We start from the raw sequence: 20627 nt of genomic DNA, 5'->3' as shown, positions 1-20627 counted from the left end.
CTTGAACTCAATCTCCCTCCACTACATAGACACTAATTTTGTAGCAAAGAACAATTAAACAAACCAAGTTGTCACAGTAGCTACATCCAATAGCATAAACAACATTTTGTACCTGTAGTCCTCCAACTCTCTACCGAGATGAGTGAAAGATATACCAGCCTCAGCTCTCCAGAGCCAAGATTGGTATTTTCATTCCATCTGAATGCTAATGTCTTTCAGTGTTTTTACCTACATTATTGAGGTCATTGTGTTCAGTATTCTTTTGGTCCTGCCTTTTTTCATTCTATGCCAGGTTATATAAGCCTTTCCATGTTTTTCTGATTTTTTTCATAGCCATTATTTAATATAGCTCAATAGTTCATTACATCAACTTTCTTTTTAGTGTTTTTATTTTCCTATAGAATGACAAAAATATTGTTATAGATATTTTATTGTATTGACCTCTTTGGGGTCTGTGTAAGGGGATCACTGGGTGAAAGAATTTGAAAAAAATACAAGATCATAGATATTTAGCTGGAAGGGTCTTTAGAACCTACTGTATGCAACCCCTTCATTTTATAGGTGAGAAAATGGGAGCACAGAGAGAATAAGTGAGTTAACCATGGTCTCACATCTGGTATCAAATGAAGGATGTAAATATAAGTTTTCTTGACTTTAAATCACAAAGTTATTATTAATCATTAGATAGTAAGCTATAAAAGGATAGATACTATCTTTTACCTCTTTTTGTATTCCTAGCAGTTAGCATAGGACCTGACTGACTGACTGCAAGTCTACCAAGCTATAGACCTACCTATTGCATCATTACAAATTGTTTTCTAGAATGGTTAGACCATTTCCCAGGCCTACCAATGGGCAATTTCAAGCATTTTTTTTCTCATTGAGTATTTGCATTTGTTTGAAAATTGGTTGTCCATATCCTTGAACAATGTCTCTTTGTCAAATTTTTGGTGTCAACTTCTAAGGATTTGGGGGAAAAAGGGAGGTGTTAATAACTAAGTCAATGTTTGAGCTCTTCACCTCTAGAACCCAACTAACTCTTCCTTAGAGACTTAAGGTTCTAAAAAGAATCCTCATAGGAAGAATTCACAGGCTCAGGAAGTTTAGGAAAGAAAACTAGTTTGGGTCAGATTACCTTTCTACTTAGGCCTTCATATAAGACCTTACTATCTTTCTAGCAGTAGGATTAAGCATCAGGCCCCAACTCTTGCTTTGTGTACCTACTTTAGGTAAATTACAAAAATAATAATGATAGAACTTTAGGGCTTAATAATAAGAAGAACAATTGCTAGCATTTATATAGGACTTTTAGATTTACAAGGTACTTACCCTACCAGTGACCTTGAGTTTCTAAAACTGGAATATACTCCATGTTTACCTGTTGATAAGCAAGCTGATTCTGTGGGGGTTGTGTGTGTGTGTGTGTGTGTAAATGAAGGATTCTGAATGAGGTAGATTTAGGTGGCCATAAAGAGACTCAGAGATCATTTAATCCAAGGCCATCATTATACAGATAGAAAAAGTGAAACCAGGGAAGGTGGAATATATAATATATGGAAGAGCTGAGATTTGAACTCAGGTCTCTTGCTTTCTCATCAGTTTTGTTGATGTTTAGGTTTCTGTACAGGACTGCCTCCTTTACTCCTTTACATAAATGTACACATATTAATAATTAAAGTAATCATGTGCCTTGGTTGACACAGACTCACATACACACACACACACACACACATATATATATATATATATATATATATATATATATATATATATTTCATCTAGGATATATACTCTTAGGCATCACATAGGACTTATGTTTCCAATAGTACAATGCCTATATGGGGTTGGATCTATTAGTGGAAAAGGAGAACCAATAACCTTAAGACCAACATCATTAGTGCAGGGCCTTGGCTAATTCTAGCCAAGAGACCAAACACAGTTATTCAAGCATATTAAATAAGAATATTTACAAAAAATAATCTTTTCCCTCTTCTTGCCTTCCAGTGCCTCACTCTAGGTCCTCTCAAGTCAGAAAATTAAGTTTCCATCCTTAATACAATCTGAACTTGTCCCTGCTCTAGACCATATCCTAAATCCCCCTCCTTTTTTTTTTGATTAAATGGAGCATCAGATAGTATCTTGCTTTTCTACTACCCTATTGTATCATTCCTCTAAACTGTCTCTGAAGATTTCTTTCCTTTGGGCTTCTTTGGCATCTGAATTTATTCTAATAGGGAGTGCTTCTTGATGTTTAGGACCAAAGGACATATTGGAGCAAAGAGGACTTTAGAATCACTTAGGTCCAGGGTTTTGAGAAGAAAACTTAAGATGGAAGTGAGAAATGAACTCAAATTTGAAACTATGAAGAACTAAGCTCTTTGCAGCTATGACTATCATAGGAAAAAAGATAAAGCCAGGAAAATTTAGTGAAGGTGAGTGTGTTCTTCAGCTGTGATTGATCTGGCTTTCTTCAGTCTTCATAAGGACTACAGAATTAAGAATATTTTCCCCAGTATCCCATGGGGGAGGGGAAACAGTCTCTTTTGCTCTCTATGTGACTTAAGGAATAAAGCAAGCTTTGCAAGCAAAAAACAAGAAGCCTTCTCAACTAAGCTTGGCCCATAAGCCATAACAAGAATTCTTGTATTTTCTTCCTAATCTAGGACACCTCACCCAAAGATATATTAACTCAGATCAGTAACCTAACCTCACTTCTCCTGGGAAAAGTCTGTAGCTTCCCAAAAGAAACATCATTGATATCCAATTCAGAGCAAATAGCCACCAAGCGGAGGACCATCATAGAGTCTCCCAGAGACCAGACATGTCTCAAGTCAAAAAGGACACAAAAAGAGATCTGTGTGACTCCCAGATCCCCTCTGTCCCCAAGCCCCCTGCCCACCACAGGGGAGGGGAGGAATGTCTCCTCCTTTTCTCTTTCCCACTTTCTCACCCCACATTCCAAAACACCAGGCTGAGCTGGAGCCAGAGTGGGAGCCTCTGTACTGATTTAGCATTCTCCCCAGCTTTGATTAATGCCAGCGTCTGTTTATAGAGTTACAATCTCCAAATTAGGTTGCCAAAGGCATCCCAGATCTGGACTGGAAACACCTCCTGGGCTGAAAGGAGCCAAAGCTAAGCCCAAAGCAGACGTCTTTATTCAGCCATAATTGACGTTTAACAGAGTCTGTAACTTCGTCTGGATGGATAAGAAAAAAAAAAAGTCCTCCACTCTCCCCCCTTCTTTCTTTATGTTCCCCCCTTTCATCTGGCAGTCAAAAGTATAAGAGACCAACTTCAGGGCCCCACTCCATCACTGTGCAGAGGGGGCTGGGACAATAGTGCCCGGGACAAAGCCCATTCCCGGCCCTGCACACACTGTCTTCTAGTAGGTCTATTTACCTCCTAGAGTGTTTTATGCTAATCCAACATCCAGCAAGGACCCCTTCTGCATACTGATGGAGCTGACCTCCCCTCCCCCGTCCCTCCAGCCTGGGACCTGTTGTCTGGAGCAAGAACCATGAAGTGCCTGCCTCACTCTAAAAGGAAGGTGTATGTGGGGAAGGGGGGGGGTGGTGGTGGAAGCACTCAGAAGGAGAAAACTACATTTTCTCCTTCTTTATTCCCCCCTCCCCCAATTAAGGAACTTCTATTCCAGCTCCATTAAATACTGATTTCTTCTCCAGACTGATGGGAGCAGGATTTCTGCGTCATGTACCACGAACATTAATAGAGAAAGGGAATGGGATTGTTCTGGTCTCCGGTCTGTTAGGGATAAGGGGAAAAATATATTCTACAAATAGACCTGAGATTTAAAAGACCAAACACTAGAGATGACATAGATCAAACAGTAAAATGGCATGGTGGAAAAAGAGAATCAGCAGACTTGCATTCTAACTGCAGTATTATCTTAAGTAGATAACTTAACATCTCAGGAATCAGTTTTTTTAAAATCCGTAATTGGGTGGGAGCAGGAGGAGATAGGACTATATTTCTCAGGTCCTTTCCAGCTCTACCATTCTATGAGCCTTTGGTTAGAGGTGCATGTCTTCATATCATAGTATGGAATTTTAAATGGGAAAAAGACTAAAGATCACTTAGTCAGACCTTCATGTACATATGTGTGTATGTGTTTACATGTTCGTGCATATATGTACCTGTGTGTATACATGCATATGTATGTATTACTTCTGTAGATTGATAAATAGATAGATACATAGATAGATAGAAGATAGTAGATAGATAGATGATAGATAGATAGATGATAGATAGATGGTTGGATAGATGGTTGGATAGATGATGGATAAATAGGTCTGCCAGAAAAGTAATTGCCCAAGGACAAACATAAAATGAGTGGAAGAATTGGGACTCCTTTCCTCTCTGTCTCTCTGTCTTTCTTTTCCCCCAATTGCCCTCTCTCCCCTCTCTTTTTCTCTCCCCCTCTCTCCCTCTCTCTTTCTCTCTCTCCCTTTCTCTTTCCCTTTTTTCACTCTCTCTTTTTCTCTCTCTTTTACATGTACACACACAGACACAGAGCTATATATACACATACAGATGCCAGAAGAGTAAAAAAATAACTTGGCCAAGATCAAACTGGGAATATGTCACAGAGGTAGCACTAAAACAATGGTTTCCTAAATCCCAGTGTGGAATTTATACCCCTACATATTTCACTGTCCCTTAGACAGCAAAAGAGACCTTTTGGAAATAGAATAGGGAAAGGGGACCATAATTTCTATATCAATCAGCCACAGGCCATGATCCCCCCCCCCCCAGGGAATGTTGTCCAGTTTTGCTCTCTTCCCTCCTCTTTCCCTATAATCATAGGTTAGCACCTATTAAGAACTCTGAAGAACTCAGGTTTCTTCTCCCAATTCCAAGGAATATATTGAGTATCCTGGAAGTACTACTGCTCAGTCCACTGAGCACACCAAGGTCCCTCTGCTGGGATGAAGGATGCCACGGACTGACAGTGCCCACCTGACCTCAGTGAAAAGCATCGCTTCTGTTTCCAGTTGTCCATCCTGCTCACTGAGAAATCTAATTTCCAATTACCACATTTCCTCTCCTTTCATTTGTACTGCTGTTTACCCGACTAGAAGTAAAAGTGACAGGTTAATGGCAGCCTGTACAGGTCCCAGCATGGATCCCTGACCTTCCCTCACAGACTTGGTATGATCCGACGACACCCCTTCCAGGAGGAGGACAGGAACAAGAAATTGAAAGCGAGAGCGAGAGAGTGAGAGCTAGAGAGAGAGAGAGAGAGAGAGAGAGAGAGAGAGAGAGAGAGAGAGAGAGAGAGAGGAAGAGGGAGAGAGAGAGGGAAAAAAAGCAACATGTGCAGGGATGGTCCACAGTCATGTGCAACTGGATTGAGAATGTCCCAGGGGATAAGAGAAAAGTATGGGGGAAGGGGAGGATTTGAGAGAGGTTAGGGAACCAGAAAAAAAGAGGAAAAGGGAGTACGTGAGTTAGAATTTTAAAAGTGACTGGCCTCTGAATTAATTTGGTCTTAACTTCAAGGTCCTTTCCATCTCAGATTGAAGGGCTTGGGTAAACACATTGTTAGGCACACAGAAAATGCTCATATAATATTTATTGAATTCATTTGAATATAGTTGGGACTCCTATAAGAGACAGAATTAAGGGGAGGAAGATGACTTTCCCTGAGGTCCTAAGGTACTATCCTGGCAAAGAGCTCCTTTTCTAAGTATAGATGATATTGAACCTGCAGAAAAATTTCAAAACAGGCCCCTTAAGTTTTTTTGTGTGTGTTGTTCCAGAGGAGAGCAATGTGGTATTAGTGTAATTGCTGAGTCCATCCCAAAAAGAACCCCTCCTGAATAAGATATGAAATTCTCTGGGCAAGGTGAATTATTTGAGAGGCTAAGTATTTATACTCCAATAGGGAATCCTTTTCTTTTGGCACTGAGATATGTAAACTTCTTTTGTCCTAGAGCCTGGTTGCTCTATTGACATGTCAACACCTGGATGAAGAATTTTCCAATTACTTCACTATGCCCTTTTAATATAGGAGAATGCCCATGGACTCCAAACAGAAAAGCTAAAGAGAAAGAGATCAGAATTATAAAGATTTTGACTAGAGAGGGAAGAATAGTTGGTCTGGCTATTTATGAACTCAGGTAGGAGTCCTTTGCATTTTCCATCAAATGAAATAAAAACCTGTCCCATAGCTAATATCTTGCTAGCCTGAATGCTTGCAGGGGTTATGAGGGTTATTTTGATTTTTCTGTGGGGACCTAGACATGAGCCAAATCTGATTTTACAAGGGAAATCCTCTTAGGGAATGAGACAAATAGACTAAAAAGTCCCCTAAACTGAACTGGATTTCTGAAGGCCAGTGGTTCAATTCTAGGTCATAGGTTGCATATTTCTATGCCTTCTATTTCCATTTTTGCCAGAATTCTTCCCCTCCAAGTTTGATGGTATTCTCCTGGGGATGACTCAGGCAAAAGTAGTCTGATTACTTAAATAATAGTGTATTAGAGCTGAAAGGAATTGTAGAGATCATCTAAATTCACTTCCCTCATTTTGAAGGAAAGAAAATGCAATTAGATATGCTAGATGATTTGTCAAAGATCAAACCGTTAGTCCATGACAAAAACAGGACTAGAACTCAGGTCTCCTTTCCTCCAAATCTAGTACTGTCCAGGGTTATACACAACATAAAACTATTTCAGCTCAATAGCATACTATAACCTACATTCCTTCCTGAATTCTAAATGGGATCTGGAATCCAAGAAAAAAGCAATTTGAGACAGGTTAGATATCAGGTCGCTTTGGAAGTCAAGCCACGATATCAAGGCAAGGTGATATGTGATTATAATTCTGGAGCCTGATGACACTAGAATCCTTCCCTCACAAAGGTGTTTCCTTGTTCTTATATTTCTGATAACCATTAAACATTGGATAGATCCATCACCCACTCCCATTTTCCTATTCTTTCTGATCTGAATAAATCCTTTTAGGTCAATTCATTGATTCAACAAACATTGACTAAAGACCAACTGGTAGAATAGTCCCCTTTTGCCAACCTACTCACAGAGGCCTTGAAAATAATGATGACTATAATTTCAATGAGCTAACTCCATGGTAAAGGAAGCCATACACATAATTGTGAAAGCAAAGTTTATTTTATTTTTACCAATTACATGCAAAGTTAGATTTCGACATTCACCTTTTTGTAAGATTTTGAGTTCCACATTTTTCTACTTCTCTCCCTTCTCCCCATGACAAAAAGTAATCTGATATAGGTTATACATGAACAATCATGGTAACATATATCCATATTAGTCATGTTGTAAAAGAACAATCAGAACTAAAGGGGAAAAAATCTAAGAGAAAGAAAAGAACTTAAATTTTAGAAAGTGAAACTAGTATGCTTTGGTCTTCATTCAAGACTACATAGTTTTTTCCTTCCAGATGTGGATGGCATTTTCCTTCACAAGTCTTTTAGAATTGTCATTGATCACTGAACGATTGAGAGGAGCTAAGTCTATTATAGTTGATCATCACACAATGTTACTGTTAATGTGTACAATATTCTCCTCTTTCTGCTCATTTCACTCAGCATCAGTTCATGCAAGTCTTTCCAGGCTTTTCTGAAGTCTAGCCACTCATGCTTTCTTGTGGAACAATAGTACTCCATCACATTTATATAACACAACTTGTTCAGCCATTCCTCAACTGAGAAACATCCCCCTTAATCTACAATTCACTACACAAAAAGCTGCTATAAATATATATATATATATATATATACACATATATATATATATATATATATATATATATATATGTATGTATTTGAATATGTGAGTCTTTTTTCCCTCTTTGATGATCTCCCTAGGATACAGATTTAGTAGTGACACTGCTGGACTGCTGGATGAAAGAATATGCACAGTGTTTTTAGAAGGTAAAAGTTTATATTCAATATTCTACCTTCATTTTAAAAATTACTAGCATGGGTGTCCCAAGACCTGAACCTGCCCTTTCTGGCCATATGTCTTCTTTTTAAGCTGGTTCCTTCAGCTTCCTTAGGCTTGAAACTTGTTCAGTCAACTCTCATCCCCTCAGAACACAAATATCCACTAGCTAATGTCATAAAACTAAGATGTTAAACTAATCTGATTTTTTAAAAATTCAATGCTAATAAGTCAAAAATAAGTATGTTCATTTTGAAAAGAACCTCCTGGATGCACTATTCCATTACTGTACCTTTGCTATCTATGAATGCCCTCTTCAATGTTAGCAATTTAATGAACACTTCAAAAACCAAAGGGGACATTTTTCTTAATAATGACCTGATGAATAAAGTTTTTGGTATTAGAGACAAGGAAGTACCTGGTAACAATGTCCATGTACCAGGCTAATTGTGTCAGGGAGGTTTTGATCTTAGCTCCTGATAGCTGGGGGAGAGAAGTGAAACAACAGTTTTGATGACGTTCAACATTTGAAGAAAAGTGCTTTATTTGACACTTGAGTGTGAGTAGAAGCAGGGAAGCTGTGAGGCTTGACCACCTTCCTACCAGACTTTCCTCCCAGCCTTCATAAAATCATGACTCTCAGAGCTGGAATAAAATCCAAGAGGACCTGTCATTCACTCTCTTGGCCAATGTAGGTCCAATCTTCCTTGTACAAGGAAGGAAGAAAGCTGGCGCCCTATATCATAAAGATGGATGATGTAGCATCATGTCGGAAGGAAGAGCTAGAGTCTCTAGGGAAGGAAGTGAACCCATGCATTAACTGCTTTGTTACTCCCAACCAAAAAAAAAAATAGAGAACTGGAAAGATAAGGAAAGAGAGAAAAGGAGACAAAGGAAGAAAGTGTCAGAGAAGGAAGAAAAAGAATAGCTAATATTTCTATAGTACCTCCAATTGCCAGACAGCTAAAAGACATAATAATAATAACAATATAATATATAATTATAACATATATAACATGATTATGTTATACATTATATGCATGTCATATATATGACAAAATGCAAAGATAGTTTTTGACAGTTATCTTTTTAAAAGATTTTGAGTTTTGGGAGACAGTCAGGTGGCACAGTAGATAGAGCACCAGCCCTGGAATCAGGAGTACCTGAGTTCAAATCCAGCCTCAGATACTTAATAATAATTACCTAGCTGTGTGGCCTTGGGCAAGCCACTTAACCCCATTGCCTTGCAAAAAAAAAAAAAAAGATTTTTGTGTTCCACATCGTTCTCTCTATATAGCAATATGATATTAACAATAACTAACTTTTATACAGCATGTATCAGACACTGTGCTAAGCACTTTACAATTTCATTTGATTCTCATAACAACTCAGGGAGGCTATTATTATCCTCATTTTATAGATGAGGAAACTGAGGCATATTGAAGTCAAGTGACTTGCTCAGGTTCACACAGCTATTAAGTGTCTGAAGCCTGATTTTTGAACTCTGTCTTCCTAATTCCAGGCCAAGGGTACCTCATGCTGGCAACTCTGAAAAACATCACAAGTGACCATTTCCGGCCTTCTTTTCCCTTGTTGTGGGCAATTAGGTGGGGCAATGGACAGAACACTGGCCTTGAGGTCAGGAGAACAGGAGGCTGTGTGACCTTGGGCAAGTCACCTAAACCTGATTGCCTCCATCCAGGGTCATCTTCAGTCATCCTGATCGATGTCTGGCCACTGGACCCAGATGACTCTGGAGGAGAAAGTGAGGCTGGTGATTTAGCACAGCAATCTCTCACTCAAATCCAATTCATCTGCTTTTCATGGCATCACCTCCCTGATGTCATTATCTTCTTTGAGAATGAGGGACAATTTCTTCATTTCTCTTGTTGTCAGTCATTTGGATTGTGTAATCCTCTCTGTGAACTCATTTGGAGTTTCCTAAGCAAAGATATTGGAGTGGTTTGTCATTTCCTTCTCCAGCTCATTTTACAGATGAGGAAACTCATCTTAAGTGACTGAAGTCATATTTGGACTCAGAAAGATGAGTCTTTCTGATGTAGACCCAGTGCTCTATCCACTGAACCACCTTTTTGCCTTATTTTGCCTTGGTCCAAATTTCCACAACACTTTCCCACATCTCTTCTAAGTCTCTGCTTTCCAACATTCTGTTTATCTGTGTATTGCCCCCATTAAAATTAAGCTCCTTAAGGGCAGGGACTATTTTGATTGTATTTGTATCTCCAGTGCTTAGCACTAGTGAGTAGACCCAGGGTCACCTAATTGTTAGATTATGATGGCACAAGCCTTTATCTCTTAGATTTAATGACAACTATGAAGGCTTACAAAAAACAGTGTGGCACAAGGGGAAAGATGTTGAATTTGGAATCAAGGATTCAAATTCCAGCCTTACCACTTGCTTGTTGGCTCCATGACTTTGGATCACTTCATCCCATCAGGTCATAGTTCCCTCATAAATAAAGCAAGGGGATTCAACTAGATGACATTGGTGCTGCTCCCAGCTATGATCCCATAGCCTGTAAGATGAAGAAGCAAAGCCATAGGAATTTTTATCCTGAGGCCTGTGAACTTGTTTTCTTAAAAATTACATTTTGATATTTGCATTTCAACATGATTGTTTTCTTTTTATAATGTGATCTATTTTGTTATATCCATTTGATTTATTTTGTTACATACATTTAAAGATGTGATTCTAGGAAGTGGTCTAAGATTTTCTAAGAAGAGGTTTATAGGCTTCATCAGACAGTGTATAAGAGATCCATGACACACACATATAAAACTAAGCCTTTGGACTAGATACTTTCAAAGATTCCTTCTAGTTGACCTCTTGAAACTTTTTAAACTTAACTTGGAATAAGATCATTCATAGCTCTGAGGAGGCAACTTACTTCTCCCAGAACTTACTGGCTTCAGAAAGAGGGCTTTTGATGGAAAGAAAGGAGAATAAAGAGACCCTAAGAAGATTATTAATATGACTTCTTAGCTCCCCCACCCCTTCTCTGGCACCAAAGGTCTCTGGTTTGAGGACTGCAAGACTTTTGACCCATCCACGTGAAAGTATCAAGTCCCTGGTAGAGTAGAGACAATTAGCTACCAGGGTCTTACCACCCTTACCTCCTACCCCCTCAAAGCCATAGAACTGTGAGAACATATTAAGCTAAAGACCAGTGTTTCACTAAAGCTCTGTGTTTATGTTGGGTGGGTGGGAGGAAAAGAGAATAGGAAGGGGCCTTCTTTGCATAACAAATGGAAAATCAGGGCTGCTATGGAGAAGGAAGGCATGTGTGTGAAAAGAGCTGGGAGGTGAGGTTTATAAATCTCAGCCCAAGAATATGAAGCCATATGACCCAGCTCTGAACAAGGGATCTCTTGGGAGAGAATCTATGACTTTCCTTTCAGAGCCCTGAAGCAGACATGGGAGCGGCACATTGCTGTGTCCATTTCTTTACTGCATATTCTTGGCCATTGATGGAGGGAAGTGCCTCTTCTATCCCACTCCACTTTTTCCAGCATCTGTTGCTCATAATACCATTAAGAAGGGTTCTAAGCTGTGGTATATGTATGTAATGGAACACTATTGTTCTATTAGAAACCAGGAGGGATGGGAATTCAGGGAAGCCTGGAGGGATTTGTATGAAATGAAGCTGAGTAAGATGAACAGAACCAGAAAAACACTGTACACCCTAACAACAACATGGAGGTGATGTTCAACCTTGATGGACTTTCTCATTCCATCAGGGCAACAATCAGGGACAATTTTGGGCTGTCTGCAATGGAGAATACCATAAAAGAGCTGTGGAGTGTGAACAAAGTTTAAGGACTATTCCCTTTAATTTAGAAGGGGAAAAAATGGATATCTTATTGTCTGATCTTGTTATCTCTTATACTTTTTGTTTCTTCCTTAAGGACATGATTTCTCTCTCATCACACTCAATTTGGATCAACGTACAACATGGAAACAAAATAAAGACTGACAGATTGCTTTCTGTGGGGGTGGGGGTGGGGGTGGGGGAGGGAAGTAAGATTGGGAGAAAAATTGTAAAACTCAAATAAAATCTTTAAAAATAAAAAAAATTAGAAGAAAAAAAGAGAAGGGTTCTAAGGTAGCTGCTATTAGGATTATCATGGCAGGCTTGGCCTCAGAGTCAATCTGCCAAACATTTCGGAAGAAAGCAATTTCTCCATACTGGTATCCTCTCAGAGTTTGATACTGCTTTAATTTAGTGCTAGATGGGATGAAACCTGGGATGACTAAGTGAGTCTACATACCTATCGTGAGGGTAGAACAACCAAGAATTTGCCCTAGGGGCCAGAAATCTAAAAGTTGTTGATTGGTTGTTTCTTGTCCTTCAGTATCAAAGAAGACCAAAATGACATCACTATGTATGAGACAAATTACATGTATAAAGTACATGTGTAGAGTGTTGAGTTTGGGGAAAACAATACAAACCCAATATGTAATACAAAAATGATGTGGGAGAAACACAGGAGAAATGCAAGCCAAGTGCTTTGTGAGGTCTGGAGAGGATGGAACTTGAGAGAAGCTGGGTTATCTTAAGTTTCATCAGGAAGCTTTCATGGATGAGATGACATTTGAGCCAGGCCCTAGAAGATAAGATAGGATTTATGTAGGATTTATAAAGGAGAACAAGAAAGAGAACTATATTAAAAAACTTCACAAAGGGTCTTCTATCAATGTCTGAGAAGTGTTCCCAAGGTTCCTCTCCTACCTCAACAAAAATCTATTTTTAAAAAGTTACTTTGGGGACAGCCAGGTGATACAGAGCACTGGCCCTGGAGTCAGGAAGACCTGAGTTCAAATTTGACTTAATTTAATGATTGCCTGTGTGATCTTAGGCAGAAGTGGGGAGGGGTATAGACTTCTGGGAATGGGAATGATGAGCAATGGTATAGAAGGTAGAAAAGCACAGGATGTGTATGGGGGGGCAGAAAGCAATTCAATTTGTCCAAAAGCTAATTTGAGACAATCATTTGTAAAAGCAGCTCACTGTCAACTCACTGTGAGACAAAGAATGTATATTTTGATTTAATTAAAAAACTTAAGTTCCCACACTAAAAATTCTCAAAAAAAGATCATTTTACCCACAATTCAATTAAACTATATAGTACTGTTCATTCAGTTAAAATAGTACTATTGAGGCAGTGGATAAAGTGTTGGGCTTAGAGTCAGGAAGAACTGAGTTCAAATCTCAAGGGGCAACTGAGGGCACAGTGAATAGAGCACCAGTCCTGGAGTCAAGAGGAATGGAGTTCAAATTCAATCTCAGACACTTAATAATTCCTAGCTGTGACCTTGGGCAGGTCAACTTAACCCCACTGCCTTGCAAAAAACAAAAAAAAGTTTTTAAAAAATCATAAATTAGAGACAGAGAATTTCTGGAGTGCTCTAAAAGTTGCTGATAGTACTTCTTCAAAAGATTAAAAAAATGACTGGCATATAATAAGTGCTTAATAAATTCTTATTGTTAAGTTTAGCATCTGATTAACGAGAATAGTCAAAATAGGAAACGTACCCCATCTGAGTTCTTCTCTAACCTGGTCCACTTTGATCCCTCCCATATCAGTCTCCCCAGAAAGCATAGTCACAATGAGCCAGAGTCTTTATCCACACTAACTTTTTTAAAGTATTGAATGTTATTTTTTAATGTATACTTAATTTCCCACAAATATTTCTTCCCAAAGTTTTGCCATGGTTCTACTCTCTGACCATCACTACTTTCCCTTCCCAGAAACTTACATTCTCCCCATGTTCCCTAAGATCTGAAAGGTAAACTTTCTTGCCTTATTTCGCTGGGCTCTAAACCTCAGGAAGGTAGATGTCCACAGTGGATCTAACTTGAAACCAGGAAGACTCAACTTCAAGAGTTCAAATCTGTCCTCAAATATTTACTGGCTGTGGATCCCTAGCAAATCACTTAATCCTGTTTGCTTCAGTTTTTTCATCTGTAAAATGAGCTGGATAAGGGCATGACAAACCAGTATCTTTACCAAGAGAACCCAAAAGGAGTCCAACACCACTGAAAGGACACAACAAAAAACAAGCTTCTACTACACTTCCCACAATTTCTGCCAAGCCTCTGTTTTCCAACTCTCCTTATCTGTTGACTTTCCCCTTTAGAAAGTAAACTCCCTGAGGGCAGAGACTGGTTGGATTGCTTGCATTTGTATCTCCAGGGATTAGTACAGTGCCTGACCCAAAGTAAGTACTTAAATAAATGTTTTTATCCATCTTGGTGAAATGCTTTCCTTTCTTACCTTAATCTTAGAGTCTCATTTTAAGATGTGGCTCAAATGCTACCTTTTCCATGAAGCCTTTTCTATTTTCCCCAGTTACCAATGCCCATCCCCAAGCTATGTTATATTTAACTGCTTTGTATCTAATTACATTTATTTACTTTATGCTGTATATAATTCTATATGCACTTGCTGCCTTACTCATTAGAATATAGGCTCCTTATTTGTAGAATCATATCATTTTTTGTATTTGTGTTTTCAGAGATTGGTAGACAATAGATGCCTAATAAATATTTGTTGGTGGAGAAACTGATGTAGAACAAGAAAGAGGAAATGTATTAAAAAAAACTTCACAGAGGGTCTTCTATCCCAATGTCTGAGATGTGTTCCCAAGGTCCCTCTCCTACCTCTTAAAAAGGTTACTTTAGGGACAGTTAGGTGGTACAGTGGATAGAGCACTGGCCCTGGAGTCAGGAAGACCTGAGCTCAAATTTGACCTCAGACACTCAATAATTACATAACTATGTGACCTTGGGCAAGTCATTTAAGCCCACTGCCTTGCAAAACAAAACAAAATAAAACAAAACAAAGTTACTTTGTAGAGGTTCTTGTTGTCTTGTCCCTGGCACTAGAATTACTAGCAATTCCAATTTTGTCATTAAATCTCAGCCATCAGCTAGCAATCAGGGTGGACTTTGGCTACCCATCTCTGCACTGGGTACAGGGAAAAGGAGGACCTGTTCCTGTTCTTCTGTTCTTCTGTTGCCAACATAAAGGGTAAAGCTAAGCACATTATCATATCATTGACCATCAGAGATGGACAATTACCCCACACTATAAAGTTGTGGAAGAGAAACCAAAGAATAGAATGGCAAATATAAGGAAGGGGGAAGCTCAGCTCCTGGCTCCATCTCACTCAGGACCATCTTATTTTCCCTTATTAAAGCTAATGATAAGCCCACTGTCACCTTGCCCCCAAACTAAATGCAAATATCAAGATGAATGGATAGAATTACATACTTTAGCTAAGAAGATCTAAATACATTAGTTCAGAAAGTGAGAGAAGACTAATGTTTTTCTCTTGCCCAGATTAGAAAGAAAGCAATTGATGCTCTGGAATCTAGAGAGCCCCAGGACAGAATTGAAGGAAGGTGAAAGTCAGTGAGACTTATTGTATGGGGTCAAAGAAACAACTCTAGATGAAGAAGAGGTGGAGTGAAGTTTACATCTACTTAGACATTTCTTTGTCCTCAAATTTGACCTAATAAGTTAAGGAAGGGGCAACCACATTTTTTTTAATCCTCTCTTCTGATTTCTTTTTTCTCTATATTATTTTTATTTTCTAAATTATCTCTCTCACCCTCCGACATAGATAGTCATCTATAACAAAGATTTTTTTTTAAAAAAAAGACACAAAAGCAGTACAATAAAATCAATAAACACATCTTTGAGGTCAATAGTATCTGAAATATTCCACACCAGTAGTTTCTCCCCTCCAAAGAGGGGCAACCACACTTTCAAAGGGACTTGGAACCTAAGGCTGATTTTTATTACCTCTGGTTCTTTTTTTTTTTTTTTAACTCTTCCACCACCTCTTCCCTACCCTGTCAATCTATCTCTTTGAAGAATAAGAAATAAACCAAAGACTCACCAGGAGCCTGCCTAGGTCCTGATGCTGTGACCTAAATCATTTTTTGGATCCACTTGTTATGGAGTTGATCTGGCTTTCCCTACCCCCTGCTTCCCCCCTTCCATCATCACCATCACCCCCAGAGAGATGAGGCCAGATTCCAGAGCAGCTGAGAAGTTACCAGGGAAATAAGAGCTAATGGGAAGGGCACAGCAAAAGACTTGCTTAGAATGACCTATAAACTTGAGGTAGAGGCTTAACCAGAATGAGGCACAGGTCAAGCCCCTAATAAATCCTTAACTCAGAGCCCTTCATTCCCTTCACCCTAGAGTTGCCAGGGCCTGATAAAGATGAAACCAGGAAAGAAAGGGCATAGCAATGAAGGTACAAAGCACTCTATTTTAAAAATATTTTTAAGGCAGACTTTTCATTTTCCTTTCTTTCCATGGTTTTATTAGTTCTGCCTGTCCCAATTCCCCCACGAAAATACCTTGAAAATAGAATAATAAGTCCCATGAAGGCAGGGACTATACATTTTCTCACTTCCAGTTATCTAGTGATTTTACCCAGGTACTCCATAGTTTCCTAAATAATATGTGCTCAATAAATGCAAATGAATGAATGAATGATGGAGATGAATGGAATGGGTCATTTAGAAAGGGTAAAAAAGACATTGAATCTTCCAGAGAATTAAATTACCTCCTATTTTCTATAAATCTTTCAAATCAACAATCTATCTTTTTTCACTTAGTAGCAACCTATCAATCTTGAATGCTTGTAAGATAACCTTTCTACATCTTCTTTTCTTGGCCCAGATCCACTATGCTTCAGTTGTCATGGTAGCAAAAAGTGGAATTCCCACTGGCACCAACCAGTGTTCTGCTTAGATATGGGCATTGTCTTCTGTTGGCATCTGGGGTCATCTGGGTGTGGGGCAGGCAGAAGCAGACTGGCTTATGTGCAAGGTAAGAGACAGTATATGGGACAGTGAATAGAACCCTGGGCTTGGAGCCTAAAATGCCTTGATTTTCAAGTTCTATCTCTTCCACTTATTAACTATGAGACTGGGCAAGTTTCTATGTCTAAATCTCAGTTTTATTTCCTAAAAAAATGGTGATAATATTTATGCAATCTCCCATGTTAGGAGGATAAAGCACTAAGTTTAAGTTGTTACTATTTGGTAAACAAGAGGAGTCATGAATATTTATAACAAGAGTCATCAATAATTAGTTTTGTACTTTGAACTAGATACAAGAATTATTCTCTTGTTCAGTCCTATTCAAAATTTCTAACTTCCCTGCTATCTTGGATCTCTTGTACCAAACCCCACATTGCCTTACTCTTATAGCATCACTACTCTCTGAGATCATATGCACACATACAATATACCCACACACATATACCACAGAGTCATCTTCTTGTTTAACTTTTTTCAATGATTAAAAATCTATTTTTCTCCCTCCCCTAATCACTTACTTCCTTTAAACTATTGCTATGACTCAGCTATCTTCTCATGCTTCCATCAGTCCATCAGAAAAAAAAAAGCAAAGTAAAATCCTTGTAACAAATAGTCAAGCAAAACTTATTCTTACATTGGTGATGTCCAAGAAATACATCTCAGTTTCCATCCTAAGTCCATTCATTACCTTTTTGTCAAGAGATGATCAGTATATTTTTTAATCATAGGTCCATTGGAATCAGGGTTGATTATTAATCATTGATCAAAGTTCTTAGGGCTTTCAAAGTTGACTTCCTTTACAATGTCCCCAGATTCATTTTGACCTCTGTCTTTAACAGCTATTCCAATCAACCCCTCCCTGCTTTCATTATAAATTTTTAGAGTCAAATAAGTGGTTTCCAGGTTGATAGATGAACTGTCCTAGGGTGGTGTGGCTACTGCTTGTATCTTTCCACCCTAGTAATAATAATATAGAGTTAGCATGTTAGGTTTAAATATGTAGTAAGGTGGTCTTCTTTTTCCAATTCCAGGATATTTTAGCTATATTATTGTTCATTTTGTAATTTAATTCTCTATACAGTTATCCCTTCCACATCACAATTTTCTCATCATACTTTTGCTATATCACAGGTTGGCATAAGAAATTAAATGAGAATGGGGAGGCAGTTTTGTAGAAGTTGCAAATAACACATGAAAGCTAGCACCTATGACCAAATATTAACCCAAATTTTGCAATAAGGTATTGTAAACATCCCACAAAAGAAAAAGAAAAAAATTCAGCCTTTTTGGGTCTGAAGAGATTTTATATGCATTTTCCAGATCTCATGGGCAATGTGCCCACTATGATGTAGAAAGGATAACTATATCAATATTGATAACTCTTACATATATATTAATCTTCCCTCCCCAATAACACTCTCAGTTATAGAGACCACATCTTAGGTTTCTTTTATTCCTTCCTCTTTTCTGCCTGCCTTCTCTAGCCCAGGATTTATTACAATTAGAGCTTCCAAAGTCTGCTTCTGGGCCCAAGAGCAATTGGTTATCTCTGCCGTGAAGAACAAAGTTTTATTGCATTAAAAATATTTGCATCTATAAAAAGTAATAAAGAATACTATCTTTTGTTGTGTCTTCACCTTATGAGTTGTCCTTTGTTCTATTGTCTAACATCTATCCATCATTTTTTTTTTTTTAGGTTTTTGCAAGGCAAATGGGGTTAAGTGGCTTGCCTAAGGCCACACAGCTAGGTAATTATTAAGTGTCTGAGACCCGATTTGAACCCAGGTACTCCTGACTCCAAGGCCAGTGCTTTATCCACTATGCCACCTAGCCACCTCCATAATCTTGATTCTCAATGTCTTCCTAACTCATTTCCATCTGCAGCAGAGGCTTGTCTTCATCTTACTGTGACCAATATTCCCAAATACATTGCTAGGTATAGAAAAATTGGGGGAAAGAATCTTTAGGAATTTGGGGAAACATGGGGTGTACTCTTAATAGTCAGGTTATGTTAAAATCAAAATGAAAACAAATTCAGTTTATTAGAAATTGCCAAAATATGAAAAACTCCTAAATCAAACAAAAAGCGCACAATGTACAGACACCCCACCCCAGTGTTATAGAGCTAGTGTCAGAAATGTGTTTTTTTCCTGACTTCAAGCTAGATTTCCTAGTAGACTAAGATCTGAATTCAGGGTTGGGGGAATCTGAGTTTGAATTCTATCTCAGATATTTACTATCTATGTGACCCTGAGCAAGTTATTTAACCTCTCTGAGATTCAGTTTCTTCATCTGTAAAATTAAGGGGGGTTAGACTGGATGACCCCCCCAGCTCTAAATTCATGAATCAATAATCTACTAATGAGTATTCGAGTACTGAATGGGACAGTAACCCTGGAAGATGAGCCTCCACTCACAAAAGCCTTCAAAATACAAGCCAAGGGCCAGAAGATCATTGGTTTTCTCCTAGAATGGGACATCTGTTCAAGGACGTTCACTGAGATTGAAAAAGGCAGCTACCTATTTTGTGGAGGGAAAAAAAAAAACATTTCTGTGTGGGAGTGGGGGGTAGTTTGTTCCCCATCTTTAGATACTGTAACTCTTGTCCTGTCATGTAGAACTATGTGTGTGTGTATATAAAATAGTACATATACATATATATGTATTGGCAAGATGTATCTTACATATATGTGAAGAAATAGATTGGAGAAGGAAAAGTTAAGGATCCCAAAAGCCCTACCTTCTCTGTTCAGCTCTGTTTTCTGGTGTCTTTTCCACAGCTCCTCCCTTCAACTACCCCTGCCCCTCTCCCCCCAGCCCAGTGGTTCTCATAGTCCCAAATTGGAGCAGCATATGGCTTTAAATCTAGATTCTGTGTTCTAGAAGGTGGTAAAGAAAGCACCAAGAATCCCAAAGTTTGGGGAATTCCTGAAGGAAGAGTCAAGCCCAGGTGCCCACCCGGTATCAGCATTTGAGGTTTCTCTGCTAGGGGAGCCCAGGAGCTGAAGGCCCCACAGTCCTCCGTCTAGCCCTCCCTCCCAGAGCCCGACCAGAGAACATGGGGACTTCTCCCTCCTGGCCTGGCGGCAGCTTCCACCCCAACAGAGAAGGTCAGGGCCATCTCCTGGTCCCAGTCAGGAGGCCGGGCTTGTTCCCACATTACCACATGAATAGGGGCACAAGCCCCCACTGTCCACTCAAGCAAACAATTTGGCTAGCAAATTGACATAATTACAAGAGACAGAGAGAAAAGAAAGGCAGTCCCCTCCCCCGCCCTCCAGAGGGCCCGGCTCCCGCTGGGTTCCTCAGAGCCTTTGTGAGCCTCGGTGCTCAGGACTGATTAGAAATCGTGTGCCCTTTTCAAGAGCCTTAAGTGATTGGCTGCCTTAATCTGATTACAATTTACAGAACTCCTTCAGAAGGCTCTGAAGGGCCGTTCACACACATGCACACACACACACACACACACACACACACACACACACACAACAGCTCAAGCACATGTATTCTCAGCACCCACCTTCCTCCTACTTACAAGGGGCACACTGTCCTGGATTCTCTCTTTGTGATGCCCCTCATCCTGTCCAGGTGCACCCCAACAGAGAGTCCCCTTCCCCATCAACAACAACCTCCTCTCAAGTCCCATGGCCACAACAAACATGGACCCAGTCACCTAGAGTTTCTGACTCAAGATTTATATAAGCATACAAGAATTCTTAGGCTCCCAAGTTTCCTGAAAATAGATATGTCCAATTCTCATGGCAGCGCCAGGACACCCACCAGACGCCCATACCAAGAGGCATCCACAGGAGGTAGCCTT

At 39.2% G+C, this 20627-nt stretch overlaps 1 long non-coding RNA gene across 3 annotated transcripts; it reads right to left on the bottom strand.

The window, feature by feature from the left end:
• Positions 1-8462: 8462 nt before the first annotated feature.
• On the bottom strand, positions 8463-19635 carry LOC141520019 (uncharacterized). 3 transcript variants are annotated; one of them, XR_012477507.1, is made up of 4 exons: positions 19548-19635; positions 12415-12569; positions 10357-10480; positions 8463-8734 (listed from the first exon to the last, which is right to left on the bottom strand). It is a non-coding gene; the product is annotated as an uncharacterized LOC141520019 (long non-coding RNA). The 3 variants fall into 3 exon arrangements; XR_012477508.1 differs by having other exon boundaries at positions 8463-8588; XR_012477506.1 differs by having other exon boundaries at positions 8463-10480.
• Positions 19636-20627: the final 992 nt, after the last annotated feature.

This window comes from Macrotis lagotis, chromosome 4, assembly GCF_037893015.1.
Source record: "Macrotis lagotis isolate mMagLag1 chromosome 4, bilby.v1.9.chrom.fasta, whole genome shotgun sequence".
Lineage (NCBI taxonomy): Eukaryota > Metazoa > Chordata > Mammalia > Peramelemorphia > Peramelidae > Macrotis > Macrotis lagotis.
This window is presented reverse-complemented; position numbering and strand designations above follow the sequence as displayed.